Source organism: Macrobrachium rosenbergii, chromosome 12 (genome assembly GCF_040412425.1).
Source record: "Macrobrachium rosenbergii isolate ZJJX-2024 chromosome 12, ASM4041242v1, whole genome shotgun sequence".
In the NCBI taxonomy this organism is placed as follows: Eukaryota; Metazoa; Arthropoda; class Malacostraca; order Decapoda; family Palaemonidae; genus Macrobrachium; species Macrobrachium rosenbergii.
In genome coordinates, this window is record NC_089752.1 from 58071675 (window position 1) to 58089174 (window position 17500).

The 17500-nt window shown below is 36.5% G+C and overlaps 1 protein-coding gene and 1 long non-coding RNA gene across 2 annotated transcripts in view; one reads left to right on the forward strand and one right to left on the reverse strand.

The window, feature by feature from the left end:
* Window positions 1-17500, reverse strand: part of LOC136843683 (uncharacterized) — a 252254-nt gene that overhangs the window by 55638 nt on the left and 179116 nt on the right. The window lies entirely within an intron of this gene.
* LOC136843681 (protein PRQFV-amide-like) overlaps window positions 14864-17500 on the forward strand; it is a 217392-nt gene continuing 214755 nt past the window's right edge. Inside the window, exon 1 of the mRNA XM_067112243.1 lies at window positions 14864-15070. The gene's annotated coding sequence lies outside the window, so the exon portion shown is untranslated. The remainder of the gene's footprint in view (window positions 15071-17500) is intronic.

Sequence of the window (17500 nt, forward strand, 5' to 3'; positions counted from 1 at the left end):
GAAATTGTACTTAGCTTGGCCATTAAACCACCACCGCCATGATAGTTCTTTGGTACGTTTGGAAGCTAAGTACAATTTCCCCGCCCTCGACGGGTAAATAAAGTACACCAGACTCGGCACTAACTTTTACCTCTCTTGCTAGCTCAGTGGGTAGAGCGTCGACTGGAGTCGCTGGATAAGTATCTGTGTCTTTGGATCGAGACTCTGCAGTACCTGTCCATTTATCACTTATAAATTCCCCTTCAGTGATAATTCCCCATCGGCGATATTCCCGAGGCAGCGTGAATTTGATATTAAGCGACATTAGTATCTTCATGGTTGTATATAAATCACGGCGTGATAAAAAATTTCATGTTCATATACTGTATATATACTATATATATATATATATATATATATAGTATATATATATATATATATATATATATATATATATATATATATATATATATGTATATATATATATATAAACATGAAATTTTTATTACACTGTGATTTATATACAACCATGAAGCTACAAATGTCGCTTAATAATGTATATGTATATACATACAGAAAAGAAAGGCCCTATTAGATAATAAACCCGTATTTCCTCTTCATTTCCTTTCTCGACACAAAAAAGATCCTGGTATATCATGTTACAAAAACTTCCCAGCAATCGATGTAATTATTACATCAGACAGCACGGGGGAAATCATCGTCTGCTTAATACATTCCACGTGCTTTCCAAATCTCACGCAATTCGTGTTCGTCTGCAAAGATAGCTTTCTTGATTCCATCGGTCGTTGCTTTGTTAAAATAAATTCTTTTTCCATATAGTTCTAAAAAACACCTGCGTATTAGCCTGATATTCAATTCGTCTCCGCAATAGGCAATAGGAGCATGGTAACCAATATGAACACAACGAGATCCGTTTCACCGAAACGTCATTCTAATAACCCGTCAGGGTTTATTCAATCTTTTCTCATTTGATGAAATGAAAATCTGATGAATATTCCCTGAACAGGACAAATTTACCCTGCGCTAATTCCGGGATCTCTTCTCGTCTTGGTTACTGGTTAGTCTAACCATACACAAAGCGACCATGCAAATGTTTGATAATAACTCTACACATACTAAAATATTATTATTATTATTATTATTATTATTATTATTATTATTATTATTCCGATGATGAACTCCATTCATATGGAACAAGCCCGCAGGGGCCATTGACTTGAAATTCCAGCTTCCAAAGAATATGGTGTTCATCGAAAGAAGTAACAGAAAGTAATGGGCAATGCTTTAAGGAGAGATTAATAAATAAATAAACAGATAAAAATGAAAGTAAAATACAAGGTGAATTGCTTTAGAGTAAGATTAGATAAAATGTAGTAAGATTAAAAAAAAAAACATTATAGACTAAGCTCAGAATGTCGATGGTGACTATGATAATAAAGAAAAGCCAAAAACAGGAAATAAAGGTTGCCTCTCTTCCAAGAAAGTCACATTCAGCAAATTTAAAGTTATAAAACCACCCAGGCATCGCAAACCTTTTTTCACCATGACATGTGAAGTCGTATGAACACCTATGCAATTTTCAACGATGCGTTTTGAGTGCACTATTGTGCTTGATTTTCCTGGGAGGCGGGATCTGTTATGGCTGTTTCAGCGCAACAGGTGTTGATGGTAAGCCCATTTGCCCCGTGCAACTAAAGAGAGCTTCAGCCTATTCTGATTCAACCTATAAAAAAGTTAAGTATACCTTAGTTTAACCAGACCACTGAGCTGATTAACAGCTCTCCTAGGGCTGGCCCGAAGGATTAGACTTACTTTACGTGGCTAAGAACCAACTGGTTACCTAGCAACGGACCTACAGCTTATTGTGGAATCCGAACCACATTATAGCGAGAAATGAATTTCCATCACCAGAAGTACATTCTTTTAATTCTTCATTGGCCGACCGGAGACGCGAACTCGGGCTCAGCAGAGTGCTAGCCGAGAACTATATCAACCCGTCCAACGAGGAACTAAAAGTTAGACTATCTAACCTGATACATTTACTTTTATTTTCATTATATGTTTGTTGAATATTTGGAGGATATAAGTAGACGTTTTGAAAAGGGGTAGTCTTTCACTAATCATCATTATTATCATTCTCTATAATTGAACCATAAACTGTAATATATGAATTTATGTTTCAAGGTATATCCCGTAAGTGTTCACTGATGACTTTATATCTAAAGCCAGTCGAGATATTAGCACCAACAGACAATGTTCAAAGGACTAATTGCTTTCAAATTTTTCTAAAAACATCTCAAATTATACTTCTGCAATAAATATTTCCTAGTTATGAATTTATTCAGAAATCTCACGTCGTGAATAATTCTTTTTTTTATGTAATTCTATATGAAATGCTGGGATAGAGGTAGGGTCCCTGCGTGACATACTTTGTAATCGAAGGTCTTTTACCTTTCATTTTGGAGGGACATAGAGCATATTATTATATTATTACTTATCTTTCAGACTGGAATTACGTGTAGATTATTAATTAAAGAGACGTAGTTTAAATGTGGCTTAATTAAGCTCAATTTTATAACAGAAATAACATTTAAACACACGTGAATTCGAACACGATCGATCCAGCGCAAGATTAACGACCATGGGCAGTTTCCTCAAAAATTCACTGTGCTTCTGTTGACCTAAGCAGTGAATTACGTACGTGGTGGTTAGTATCAGATGGATTAGTAGTGTATCCCAGCCAAGAAATATTAGGCAGAAAGTTTATTAACGCATCGTCTGGGATTTGTGCCCAGACGATGCGTTAATAAACGTGAAAGCGCTTAGTACCGAACTTCTGCCTGTCATTTTCCTGTGGGACGGCTTATACACTGAAGTCACGTGCATCTTCTGTGATTTTTGAAGTATATATATATATATATATATATATATATATATATATATATATATATATATATAATAATATATACATATTTATACACACACACACACATATATATATATATATATATATATATATATATATATATATATATATATATATATATATATATATATATATATATATATATATATATATATATATATATATATATATATATATATATAACGAAATAGGTAATACCGGAATAACTTTTAAACCAGGTTTGACGCCTAAAAACGTCCAGCTGAATGCCGAAAGTAGGTCAGCGGGCGGTCATCTGTCACCTTTATTACTTTCAGATCTTGGCGATTACCCCCTAAAATTCTCTATTCCCAGAAAGTCAGTCATTTAAATGCAATCTCCAATGATCATCAACAAAATCTGTTTTTTCTCTGATGACTATAAAGAACCAACCGCCCCCAACTAAGCCTCATTACTTTGACAAATCACTGAACCCCGTTTTATTTCTATTCTCTATTTTTTTCGCACTTTTTTAAAGGGAAACCTGTGGTTTTCATTATTCTCTTCGCACCTGATTGCTCTTTTGTTCCCTCTGTAGGGATTCAGGCGATCTATTCGCTCGTCCTTTTTTTATTTGTTTTTATTTTTTGTAGCAGTCATTGTATTTCAGGCTAGCTTAACTCCCTGGCGTGAAGCGGGGGATCCCCGAATCTAAAATTCCTCTTTAAATTAGTCAGTACATTAAAAACAGTTTGTGTTTGGATGAAGAATGGAAGTTTTGTTACATTAAATAAAACTTTTAGTTTAGGCGAACCCAAAGCTTAATTCTCATGCCTTATTTTAACGCAGTGTTCTGGTTAATAATAATAATAATAATAATAATAATAATAATAATAATAATAATAATAATAATAATAAATGAATCGAATAAACTTATAAGCCAAGCTGAGAAGGCGCAACATAAGCTCAACAGCATTAAGTGTTACTATTTTCAAGGAAGTCTCCAATAATAATAATAATAATAATAATAATAATAATAATAATAATAATAATAATACACAAGAGAAGAAAACAAAGAAGAATAAATCTGAACAAACACCTAGAGCTAATATTTTCATCGTCATTTTCGTAATTACATCAATTTTTATTTATTACCGATGTGTTTTTAGAGCCCCAAAATATTCCGTTCCTGGAGTCAAACATCTAAAATAATTTCCTCTGGTTAAGTAGCAAAGTAAAATTGAATTCTGCATACATCTAAAATCATTACCTCTAGTTAAGTAGCAAAGTAACTTTGACCCCTGCATAGAGAATCTAAAATCATTTCCTCTAGTTAAGTAGCAAAGTAACTTTGAACTCAGGATACAGAATCTAAAATCATTTTCACTAGTTAAGTAGCAAAGTAACTTTGAACTCTGCATACAGAATTTAAAATAATTTCCTCTAATTAAGTAGCAAAGTAACTTTGACCTCAGTATACAAAATCTGAAATAATTTCCTCTTGTTAAGTAGCAAAGTACCTTTAGGCTCTTCATACAGAATCTACAAAAAACTTCCTCTACTTAAGCAAAAAGCAACTTGACCTCTGCATACAGAATCTAAAATCATTTCTTCTAGTTAAGTAGCAAAGTAACTTTGACCTCTGCGTGCAGAACCTAAAATAATTTCCTCTAGTTATATGACAAAGTAAAATTGAACCTAGTTCCGTAGCAAAGTAACTTTGACCTCTGCATACAAAATCTAAAATAATTTCTTCTAGTTAAGTAGCAAAGTAACCTTGACCTCTGCATATAGAATCTAAAATCATTTCCTCTAGTTAAGGAGCAAAGTAAATTTGACCTATGCATACAGAATCTAAAATTATTTCGTCTAATTAAGTAGCAAAGCAACTTTGACCTCTGCATTCAGAATCTAAAATAATTTCTTCTAGTAAAGTAGCAAAGTAACTTTGACCTCTGCATATAGAATCTAAAATCCTTTCTCTTAGTTAAGGAGCAAAGTAACTTTCACCTCTGCATACAGAATCTAAAATCATTTCTTTTTGTTAAGTAGCAAAGTAACTTTGACCTCTGCATACAAAATCTAAAATAATTTTCACTAGTTAAGTAACAAAGTAAGTTTGACCTCTGCGTTCAGATTCCTAAAATCCTTTCCTAAGTTAAGTAGCAAAGTAACTTTCACCTCTGCATACAGAATGTAATATCTTTTCTACTAGTAAAGTAGCAAAGTATCTTGATCTCTGTATACAGAATACAAAATCATTTCCTCTAGTTGAGTAGCAAAGTACATCGACCTCTGTATACAGAATCTAAAATGCTTTCCTCTAGTTAAGTAGCAAAGTAACTTTCACCTCTGCATACAGAATCTAATATCTTTTCCTCTAGTAAAGTAGCAAAGTATCCTGATCTCTGTATACAGAATGCAAAATCATTTCCTCTAGTTGAGTAGCAAAGTACATCGACCTCTGTTTAGTAACTTTGACCTCTGCATACAAAATCTAAAATTATTTCCTCTAGTTAAGTAGCAACGTAACTTTGACCTCTGATTATAAAATCTAAGATAATTTCCTCTACTTAAGTAATAAAGTACTTGACCTGTGCATACAAAATCTAAAATCATTTCCTCTAGTTTAGTAGGAAAGTAACTTTGACCTTGGCAACAATATCCAAAATAAGTTTCTCTAGTTAAGTAACAAAGTAATTTTGACCTCTGCATACAGAATCTAAAACAATTTCCTCTACTTAAGTAGCAAAGTAACTATGACCTCTGCATACAGAATCTAAAATCATTTCCTCAAGTTAAGTAGCAAAGTAAATTTGACTTCTGTATACAGCATCTAAAATAATTTCGTCTAATCAAGTAGGAAAGTACTTTTAGGCTCAGCTTACAGAATCTAAAATCATTTCCAATATTTGGACTTGGTACATACTAATTTATTAATCAAAACTCTGGACATGTCATTGGCATCCACGATCGGAAAAGTAAGATCTTAACTGAGAACAAGAAGGGCACACAACTGGGAGAAAGTGTGCTTTCTCATATATGAAAAAGATTAACTATTTCTTTGTGTAAACAAAGGAAGAAAATATGATACATATGGCTTGAAAGCTGAAGTGTCTTCACATTTGCACATCGTTGCGTTTTTATGCACAGGCGACTGCGTCTGCAAAGAATACATAATAAGCATTGCTTCTACAGCTTGTCCCTGGCCTATGTTTCTGTCGACTGCGTGTCAGAGGTCAGGCCTCGCGGTCAGTCTTGGTTTGATGCTTCTGGTGGCATCTGCCCAGAGGGCCCCAGCGGGTGCGACTACAGTACTCCCCCCACCAAACCCCCCCAACAAGAGGAGGCTGAGGTGAGACCCTCAACTTCTGGTAGGTCTGCTGGGCAAAGTCTGTTGACCGATACCTGGGTCATCCTTCCATCCACTGACATTTGGTAGGCTTTGTCTCTTCGCTGCAAGATTTTGTGGGGACCTGAGTAGGCAGGTGGCTGCGGGGGGTGGGGGCAGTGGGCGTCCATTCTGATGAATGCGTGGGTCACTCTGCCAAGTTCTTGTGAGATGCATATTTTTCTGTGTCATGCGTTGTTTTCACTGGCAATATTTGTGTAAATTCTCTACAGATGTCGTGGGGGAGGGGGGAGGTGTGGCTGAGTTTGTTGGGTCTTGAAAAACATCTGCTGGAATTGCCAAGGACCGTCCGTAGAGTGCATCTGCCAGTGATACGTTGAATGCTGCATGTGGGGAGGTTCTTAGACCCAATAAGATCCATGGCAATTCTTTCTTCCACCTCCCTTTTTGGTATTTGGCTGTCAGTGCTGCTTTCAAAGATCAGTGGAACCGCTTTATCATACCATATGCTTCTGGGTTGTATGCTGTTGTGTGCTGTACTTTCGTTCCGAGACTAGCGGCGAGGGCATGCCATAAGGTATATGTGAAGTTTGCTCCTCTATTGCTGGTAATGTACTTGGGAACTCCATATCTGCTAACCCAGCTTATTAAGGCTCTCGCACAATTTTCCACTGTCTACTACTTGACAGGTGTAGCCTCAGACCACCTGGTATTCCTATCGATTATTATGGAGAGGTGTCTGTACTCCTCGGAGGGGGGTAGGGGGCCTACACTGTCGACATGGATGTGGGCCAGTTTTCGCTGTGTTGTTTGGAACTCTCTTATTCCCGCTTCTGTGTGCCTCGTTACTTCTGACATTTGGCAGGGGAGGCATTCTCTTGCCCACTTTTTAATGTCTGCTTTCATTCCCCACCAGATATATATCTCCGACAGGATTCGGGCGGTGGATCGGCCTGATGGGTGGGATTGGTTGTGGGTGAGTTTGGAAGCTGTTTTCCTCAACCCCAATGGGATGTATGGTCATTTCTCCACCATCAATGGCTAGGTCACCCCACATCAGGGTGGGGTTCTTCCATCAAAGTTGCTGCAGGTTCATGTCATCCTTTTGTGCCGATACTATTTTGGGATATGATATCCTGATCTGGACAGTGCTGATGGAGTTTTGGGAGAGGACGTCTGCTACTCTGTTGGAGGATCCCTTCAAGTATCTGATGGCGCAGGAGTGTTTGGCTATCGATGATAGGTGCCACTGCTGTCTCACTGATCACCCATCTCCGCTCCTGGTGAAGGCGTGGACTAAGGGTTGGTAGTCTGTCTGCACCACTTATTGTCGTCCTTCTAGCATGTGGCAGCAGTGGTGGATGACTCTGTGTACTGTGTACTCTTGGCTGAATGTGGAGCATTTCTATTCTGCTGTTGATAATTTCTCACTGAAGAATGCCAGCAGCCGGCGACCATCGCCTGTGTCCTGCTCAAGTACCGCACCCATCACTGTGTTATTTGCATCTGTTGTTACGGTGAGGGATCTATGGGGTAAAGGAAAGATTAATGTGGCCGCAGAAGTGATTGCTTATTCAGCTAAATTGAAAGCTTTATCTTGTTTTTCAGACCAACATAAATTTTTAGGTTTACCTTTCAAGCAACCGTATATAGGACTCATTATTTCAGCAAGGTTGGGAATGAACCAGTGGTAGCAATTGATCATCCCTGTGAATTCCTGAACTGCTTTGATTATTGTAGGTTTTGGGAAGTCAGTGATTGCTTGGACCTTCGCCGGATGGGCTTGACACCGTCAGAGCTATTTGGTGGCACAGGAATTCTACTGTTGGTTTTGCCCATTTGCATTTGTCCTCCTGGACTATGACTTTATTTCCTTTGAGTATTTGCAGAACCTATCTGACTTCTCTCATGAGTTGTTTGAGGTTGGGGCTGAACATCAGAATGTCGTCAACATAGGCGATACAGAAGGGTAGGTTGCCCAGGATTTTGTCCATCAGACATACGAAGGTCGTGCCTGCATTCCGAAGGCAGAAGCAGCTATAGTTGAATGTGTACATGCCGAAAGGAGTGATGATGGCTGTCTTTTCTATGTCCTCCTTCATGACCATGACTTGGAAATGTCCCTTCATCAGGTGATGCTCGGCAGTGGGTACCTGTCAGGTACTGCTTTAATGCTGAGTCACCGGTAGTCACCACATGGTTGCTATGTGCCGTCTGCTTTTGGTACCATATGGATAGGAGAAGTCCATGGGCTGCAGACTTTTTGGCATATTCCTGCCCGTTCCATGTCCTGGGAAGCTTGTTGGGTATGGGCTAGCTTGTCTGGTGCCAAACGTCTGAAAAGGGCATGGACTGGGGAACCCTCGGTGACTATGTGATGCTGGACATGGTGCTTTTCGGGTCTGGTCAGGTCGTGCTGCTGGTCGTCTTTGAATATCTCCAGAAACTCCTGTGGGCGATGACGTATCTCTGGTGCTGGAGTCAGAGTGAATGGGACTACGAAGGCAGGTCGTGATATCAGCTGCTGTATTGCTACGTCCACCAGCAAGCTGTGTTCTTTTAGGAAGTCTGCTCCTAAAAGTGCGCTTGTTACGTCTGCTGTGGTGAACGTCCAGTTGTACTTCTTTCCGCCAAACAACAAATTCATGTTCTGTTTCCTGTATATTTTTAGCGGGATCCAACTGGCAGTGGGCACCTGGAGAGTTCTGGGGGTTGGCTGGCACAAACGATTTGCCTGCACCGGTGTCAATGAGGAACTCAGTGTTTGACCTCTTGTCCATGATGAAGAAACACTTGGCGCTTCTCTGCCCATATCCGGAAAATTGTTACCTCCTTAGAGGCAACCTGTCCACCCAGCACTGACAGTTAATTGTTTTGTTGGTTGGTTGGACCGCTGCTGTGGCCTGCTTTTACGTTTTTTGACATATGGCAGTCATTTGTGCATTTTTGGGCTTCTCTCTCGAACCTCCAGTGGGAAAAGCATATGTCCTTGGGACGTTTTTCTCTTTTGTGCTTGTACTTTGGTCTGTTCTCCCTCCCGAAGCTTCAGAAGCAGTGTATGGTGGTGGTGGGGCCTTCTGTCTCGCTGTCTGTTTCTGCATTGCCCTGCTGCTGTGGCTGTGGGTGGCTGCTGCTATGGGTGGTTGTGTGGGCTCCGTCGACTTGTGGGCCAGGTGGTCAGCACCAATCATTTTCAGGAACTCGTAAAGGGGCATGGTCGATGCATTGGGGATGGCCGTGACTGTTTGGCGGGGTAATTTTGTGAGTAGGATCTCTCTTGCAAGGTCCAACATCATCTCTGAGCGACCATCTGTGGTGATCATCACTAGCCGCCGCAGCTGTTTGTAAACACGTGACGGCCGCTAGTCTCCTATTCCTGCCCCTAAATTGTCTAGTAACTTGACCTCTGCATAAAAATATAAAATCATTTCCTTTAGTTAAGTAACTAAGTATATTGACTTCTGCATGCAAAATTTAAAACCATTTCCTCTGGTTAAGTAGTAAAGAAACTTGACCTCTGCATACAGAATCTAAATTAATTTCCTCTAGTTAAGTATCAAAGTAATTTTGACCTCTGCTTAGAGAATCTTGTTAAGTAGTGTAACTTTAACTTCTGCATACAAAATCTAAAATAATTTCCTTTATTTAAGTTACAAAGTAACTTTGACTTCTGCATATAAAAACTAAAATAATTTCTTTTAGTTAAGTTGCAAAGTAACTTTGACCTCTGCATACAGAATCTAAAATCATTTCCTCTAGTTAGGTAGCAAAGTAACTTGACCTCTTCACACAGAATTTAAAATCATTTCCTCTAGTTAAGTAGCAAGGCAACTTGACCTCTGCTACAAAATCTAAAATCTTTTCCACTAGTTAAGTAGCAAATTGTCTTGGTCTCTGCTTAAAGAATCTACACTACTTTCCTCTAGTTAAGTAGCCAAGTAACTCTGACCTCTGTGTACAGAATCTAAAATAATTTCTTCCAGGTTAAGTAGCAAAGGAACTTGACCTCTTCAAACAAAAGCTAAAATCATTTCCTCTAGTAACATAACAAAGTAACTTGACCTCTTCATAAAAAAAAAATCTAAAATAATTTCCTCTAGAAGTAGCAAAGTAACTTGATCTCCGCATGCAAAATCTTAAACCCTTTCTGTAGTTAAGTAGCAAAGTATCTTGACCTCTGCATACAGAGTCTAAAATCCTTTCTTCTAGTTAAGTAGCAAAGTAACGTTGAACCCTCCATACAGAATATAAAATCCTTTCCTCTAGTCAAGTAGCAAAGTATCTTGACCTCTGCATACAGAATTTAAAATCCTTTCCTCTGGTTAAGTAGCAAAGTAGTGTTGACCTCTGCATACAGAATCTAAAATCATTTCCTCTGGTTAAGTAGCAAGGTAACTTTGACCTCTTCGCACAGAATTTAAAACATTTCCTCTAGTTAAGTAGCAAGGCAACTTGACCTCTGCTACAAAATCTAAAATCTTTTCCACTAGTTAAGTAGCAAAGTGTCTTGGTCTCTGCTTAAAGAATCTACACTACTTTCCTCTAGTTAAGTAGCCAAGTAACTCTGACCTCTGTGTACAGAATCTAAAATAATTTCTTCCAGGTTAAGTAGCAAAGGAACTTGACCTCTTCAAACAAAAGCTAAAATCATTTCCTCTAGTAACATAACAAAGTAACTTTGACCTCAGCATACAAAATCTGAAATAAATTCCTCTTGTTAAGTAGCAAAGTACCTTCATGCTCTGCATACTGAAGCTAAAATAATTTCTTCTACTTAAGTAACAAAGTAACTTGACCTCTGCATACGAAATCTAAAATCATATCCTCTAGTTAAGTAGCAGAGTAACTTTGACCTCTGCATACAGAATCTAAAATAATTTCCTTTAGTTAAATAGCAAAGTAACTTTGACCACTGAATACAAAACCTAAAATAATTTCATCTACTTAGGTAGGAGAGTAACTTTGACCTCTATATACAAAATATAAAATAATTTCCTCTAGTTAAGTAGCAAAGCAACTTTGACCTCTGTATAGAAAATCTAAAATAATTTCCTTTGGTTAAGTAGCAAAGTAACTTTGACCTTGCATACAAAATCTAAAATAATTTCCCCTAGTTAAGTAGCAAATTAACTTGACTTCTGCATACAAAATCTAAAATAATTTCCTCTAGTCAAGTAGCAGTGTAACTTTTACCTCATACAAACAAAATAATTTCCTTTAGTTAAGTAGCAGAGCAACTTTGATCTCTGTATACAAAATCTAAAATAATTTCCTCTATATAAGTAGCAAAGTAACTTTGACCTCAGTATACAGAATCTAAAATAATTTCCTGTAGTTAAGTTGCAAAGTATCTTAACCTCTGCATACAAAATATAAAATCCTTTACCATAAATATGTACCAAAGTATCTTGACCTCTGTATACAAAATCTAAAATCATTTCCTCTGGTTTAGTAGAAAAGTAACATGTCCTCTTCAAACAAATCTAAAACCATTTCAATTAGTTAAGTAGTTAAGTAACTTTGAGCTCTGCATACAAAATCTAAACTTCCTCTAGTTTAGTGGCAAAGTGACCTGACCTCAGCATTCAGAATCTAAAATCGTTTCCTCTATTTAAGTAGCAAAGTAACTTTGACCTCTTCTCACAGAATCTAAAATCAATTCCTCTAGTTAAGCTGCAAAGTAACTTGAGCTCTACATACAAAATCTAAAATAAATTCTTCTATTTTGGTAGCAAAGTAACTTTGACGTCTACGTACAGAAATAAACTCATTTCCTCTAGTTAAGTAGCAAGGTAATTTGAACTATGCAAAAAAAATCAATCATACCGTCAGTAAGATATTGACCTAACTTTGGATACTATTTACATGGATGGAGGTAACGCAAGAAGTGTTCAACATAATTTCCAGACAAAACTAAAATGTCCCGTTGCTTTTCAGTCACTTAAAATCCTTTGGGCTGTCCGTCAGCTGTCGCCCAATTGATTTCCTTTGGAAGGTTTCTCGTCCTCAAATGCGGACTCAAATGCTGGCATTTTTGGAGAATTTCACTTGAAGAAATAACAATATGATTACTAAAAAATTCTCAGTAAAATAATTGCATATAATAGCTGACTTCTTTGGGGGCTTTTATTTAAAGGTAAAGTACGATCATCAATAAAATTGCAATTTAAAAAAAAAAATTCTAAATGACAGAGATAACAGTGTGTGAAAAACAACAACGAAAATAATAATAATACTATTAATTTTACTACTACTACTACTACTACTACTACTACTACTACTACTACTACTACTACTACTACTGCTGCTGCTGCTGCTGCTAATAATAATAATAATAATAATAATAATAATAATAATAATAATAATAATAACAAAGTTAATCAGAGAAACGATCCTTCCTAAAAAATTAGTCAATGAAATTTCAAAAACATCGAAAATTATATAGTCCATTAAAATTCGAATATTTTTCACGATAAAAAAACTCATGTAAATGTCTTTTTCCGTTTGTTAATTATTTCAACCTTAAGGAATGAAAACTCTTAACAGAAGGCATTTAAAAAACTGATAAAGAAATAAAATTCTCAAAAGGTGGATTCATCAAATTATTATTATTATTATTATTATTATTATTATTATTATTATTATTATTATTATTATTATTATATTGAAAAGAGACGACAACTGATGTAAAGAAATAGATGTAAGTGAATACAGAGTCTTATCATCGCTTAACACAAATAATTCCTTAGCTCCGGTCACTATTATTATTATTATTATTATTATATTATTATTATTATTATTATTATTATTATTATTATTATTAAATAGAGAAAACAAAAAAGGTGTGAATAAATAAATACAACAGAATATAGAATCTTAACCTCGCTCAACAAAACTCAATTCATTCTTTAGTTCCGGTCCATAAACTCAATTTTAGGAAAACTTTAGAAAACATAAATTATTTTTATTCAGTGCAACAAAACAATACCAAAGTTTCTCTCAGATCATTTAAATTTAATTTTTATTTACCGCGCCATATAGCACTTTCCTAGAATTATTTCATTAATTAAAGGTAGAGCCTTAAAATAGTCGGAAAGTGCTTCACGTGAAATGCAGAACAAATAAAGGCGATTCTCTCTTCTCTCTCTCTCTCTCTCTCTCTCTCTCTCTCTCTCTCTCTCTCTCTCTCTCTCTCTCTCTCTCTTTTCAAGGGCAAAGATTTGAAAGTAACGAATGACGTCGTTAAAAAATTATTTTACAAAAGCTTAGCTAGTATAAACATAATGAAGGAAGACATTCTCCTCTCTCTCTCTCTCTCTCTCTCTCTCTCTCTCTCTCTCTCTCTCAGACACCAAATGTACAGGCATAATGTGCGATACCACAAGCGCTTCAAATACAAACGAAATGAGTATAGCCCGTTCTCTCTCTCTCTCTCTCTCTCTCTCTCTCTCTCTCTCTCTCTCTCTCTCTCTCTCTGTGGTCAAATGTTTGGGTAGGCGTCCACTACAGTGCGTGGGCGATCTCAGGACTGATGTAGTGGTAAACGTTTGAGTGGTGGGAAAAAAGCAAGGGTTCGAAAGGGGAGGAATGGATCCGCCATATTTCGCAGGTTTTTTCGCTTTTTGTTCTTGGCCTTTTTTTTTTATACCTTTCCCCTGTTCTTATTTTACTCACGGACATGTTAGCATGAATGTCTGATGGGGTTACATGTGATAAGAATTCAATAACATCCTTGAGATCTTGATATGATCCGTCAATGCCGTTTTTGAGTAGTAATACAGCTCCTGAATTGTTTGCAGTTTTATAAAATTCATTATTTTAATTTCATTGTTTATTACCTAGAATCTCATTTAAATTCAACATCAGTTACCCGTTTTCATATTAATACCTTCCAAAATCTTTTAATTTAAACACACGACAACAAAACCAAGTTTCTTTTCTTGTAAGCAAAACTCATCTCTACCTTGATAGCCTCTCTGAAGCCGCAATTTGCATATCCACAAGCAAAGGTGGAATGAAATATTGTTTTCATCATAAGAAGGATTTTCTGACCATAGGGGCGGGGCTAATTGATGACGTCACCTTATATTGACCATTAGGGGCGGGACTACCAGAGAAACGTCATCGTCTACGAACGAATCACATTCGGCTGATTAAGCTATAAGGAATCGGGGGCGTATATTGTGATGCTGGAACCTCGAATAACTCTTTACTCAATACTTGTATCAAATATGTAAATATCAGTAAACTTTCAAAGTATACGCAGTTGAAATTACGGATGTAACCACCAATAAGTCGTTTTCCCAGTTTGCTTAAACGCGACGGAAATGACAAGTTCCCCCTAGAAATGAGGATGGAATGCAAATCCATCGAATCATATTTCCCCATTCAGGATGGTGGTCTGTCTTTAATTATGTTGTGAGACGGAGAGAAAGAGAATGAGAGAGAAAGAGAGACAGACAGACGGACAGACAGACAGAGAGCTTCTCTATCTGATCTCACAAGGGGTAGCCGTTCGACCGATGCAGCACTGACGAAACATTCCGAAAAGACGCGAAGTCTTGAGGGAAACCGGGCGCCGAGTGGGTGCGCACACATGGAAATCCCGCCCAGTATAAAACTGGCAGGACATAAGACTGACCCAGCAGTGAGTCCGCCCGCGTGTCGACCACGTCTCTACTTATCTCCACACGCCCGTGCGCCCATATATCTATATAAACTCACACCCACCCACACACACGCACATACCTATCTCTCACCTTAAGGCATCGCACCTGCGACTACAAATTTCCTGTCCCTGCAAACACACACTCGTTTGTAAATCGACGAAAAAGGTAGGAACTTTTTTGGTTACTTTGTCCCCTGCCCCCCCCAACGAAAAATTTTAAGCATTTCTTTCAGAAGTCCTTCAGAAGGAGCCACGCCAAATTTTGTAGATGAAAATCTATACGACAATTGAGTTGGTTAAAATATTTGTTTTTCTTTTACAGTGAAAAGATCCCTTTCAGTAGAGAAATGTAGAATTAGACAAGCTTAAAATAGGTTCTACCAAAGTTATGTTTTCAATACATCACATTCCATCTATCAAACTATTATTATAATTATTAGTATCATAATTATAATTATCTTGATTATTATAATTAATATTCATAAGCACGCAGATCACGTTAAGTAATTTTTTTTAAGCCTACAGGCTATTGTGATAAAATTTCCCTTATACATATGAAAGAACATACCGCAGAATGTCCAACCTGAAAAGTTTGAGAGAGAGAGAGAGAGAGAGAGAGAGAGAGAGAGAGAGAGAGAGAGTATTAGTAAGACTGAACGATGGAAAGTCTTTCATGAATTTCAAAGGGTTGGATGATTCGATTGAAATATTATTCGGCTTTTATTCATAGAACTAATAATAATAATAATAATAATAATAATAATAATAATAATAATAATAATAATAATAATAATTTCATGCTTATCATCTCATAATGACACAACTGATTATTGACCCATAAAGGAATATACTTTTTCAATCTTGAAAAAAAGTTAAAACCTGAAAAAACATTACCGCAACCAAAAGCTGCTGAAAAAAAAAATGCTGAAAAAACAACGGTGTAAACGAACCTGTTAGGTTTTATCCCCGAAAGATAAGCATTATTTTAAAAGCATTATTTTTTCCACCTCAAAATGTTACAAAACTCAAAATGAGAATGGACGAGCTGTTAAAAGTTCACTCCGTATGACAGAATAAATACCCGTCCTACATTACAGGAACTTTCGAAATTATATTTCAACTTTTCAAAATAAAAGGAAACAAAGAAAAAAGTATTTAAAACCAACACCGTTTTGTCAGGAAAAGTCTCCCCGCAGTCTCTTGAAAACTGTTCCATACCTGTTTAATACAGACGCAGCCTTTTTAATCAGCATAATGACTCGATTCATTTTTACACCCTTGTCCAGTGAGGAGTTCACGTTACATCACTGTTATCCGAAAATATAGATAAAAATGAAAGTCAGAGATAAGAACAGTACACAAAAATTAAATGCATGGAAATATATCTCTATCAATATTCTAAACAACATAGGATTATTTTCAGTTTTATTCATTTTTGCCTCTTTCACCCGGAGATATTCCAGCTATGTGCGTGTGTTTTTTTTACGTGAGAACAATCTGTAGTTTTTTTTTTCTAAAATACTACAAAAGGTTGAGGATGCAGTAACTAATTATTTCAATACAGGCCACATCATGTGGCCCTGTGTGGACATACTGAAATACTGAAATTGTAATGTTCTTCTCTCCAAAATACACTCATGTTACAAAATAAATGGTTTTCAGGTGGTCTTCTTTTCATGAGAACGTTATATATACATACCTACATACATACATACATACATACATACACACACACATATATACGTGAGTGTGTGTGTGTGTGTGTGTGTTGGTTCAAGTGCGGCCACGCGTCTGAATTCATTTCAGAATACTTCACAGTTTTAATAGGAGACAAAACAAAAGGAGAACAATCAAAACCACAATTTTGAATTTCAATGCATCATCAACATTAATGAGAGCTGAATGGCTCACGAAAATAAATCCCGAGATTCAGGAATTCAAAGTGAATCCAGCTACTGTGGAACAGTGGAAATTCATTGAGCATCACGGTGGGAACGAATCCTAAACCCAGTCGTTTGATGGTGCTAATATTTGTCTATAATTTCCTTATTTATTAGTTCCTGTCTTAGCATACTCGTTAATTCTGTGACTGAACAAAATCTTCATACAAAATATTTACCTATTTATACCCTTTAAGATTTCTTAGTTTTCATTTATATATTTTTTCGTTGTTTCTGAAAGCGAATTAACAATTTTTGATCCCGTAAGTCTCGAATAATTACACATGGACATTAAGGACTGAAGCTTCCATAATAAATTAGTAATAAGAAAACTGTGAGTACAGTCACCGATTGTTTTCAAGCATAAAAACGCTGCTAATTAAATTGAAAGAAAAATTTATGTTAGTGGCTTCAAATATGAATCGTGGGCGGGTTTTTATTTTAGAAGTCCACTTTGCATATATATATATATATATATATATATATATATATATATATATATATATATATATATATATATATATATGTGTGTGTGTGTGTGTGTGTGTGTGTATGTGTGTGTAAGTCTGTATGTTTGATTTTAAATCAAGAAAAGCTAAAAACGTGATGATTATATGAACAAAGTTACAACCACGAAGGAAAGAGTGGCACAACTT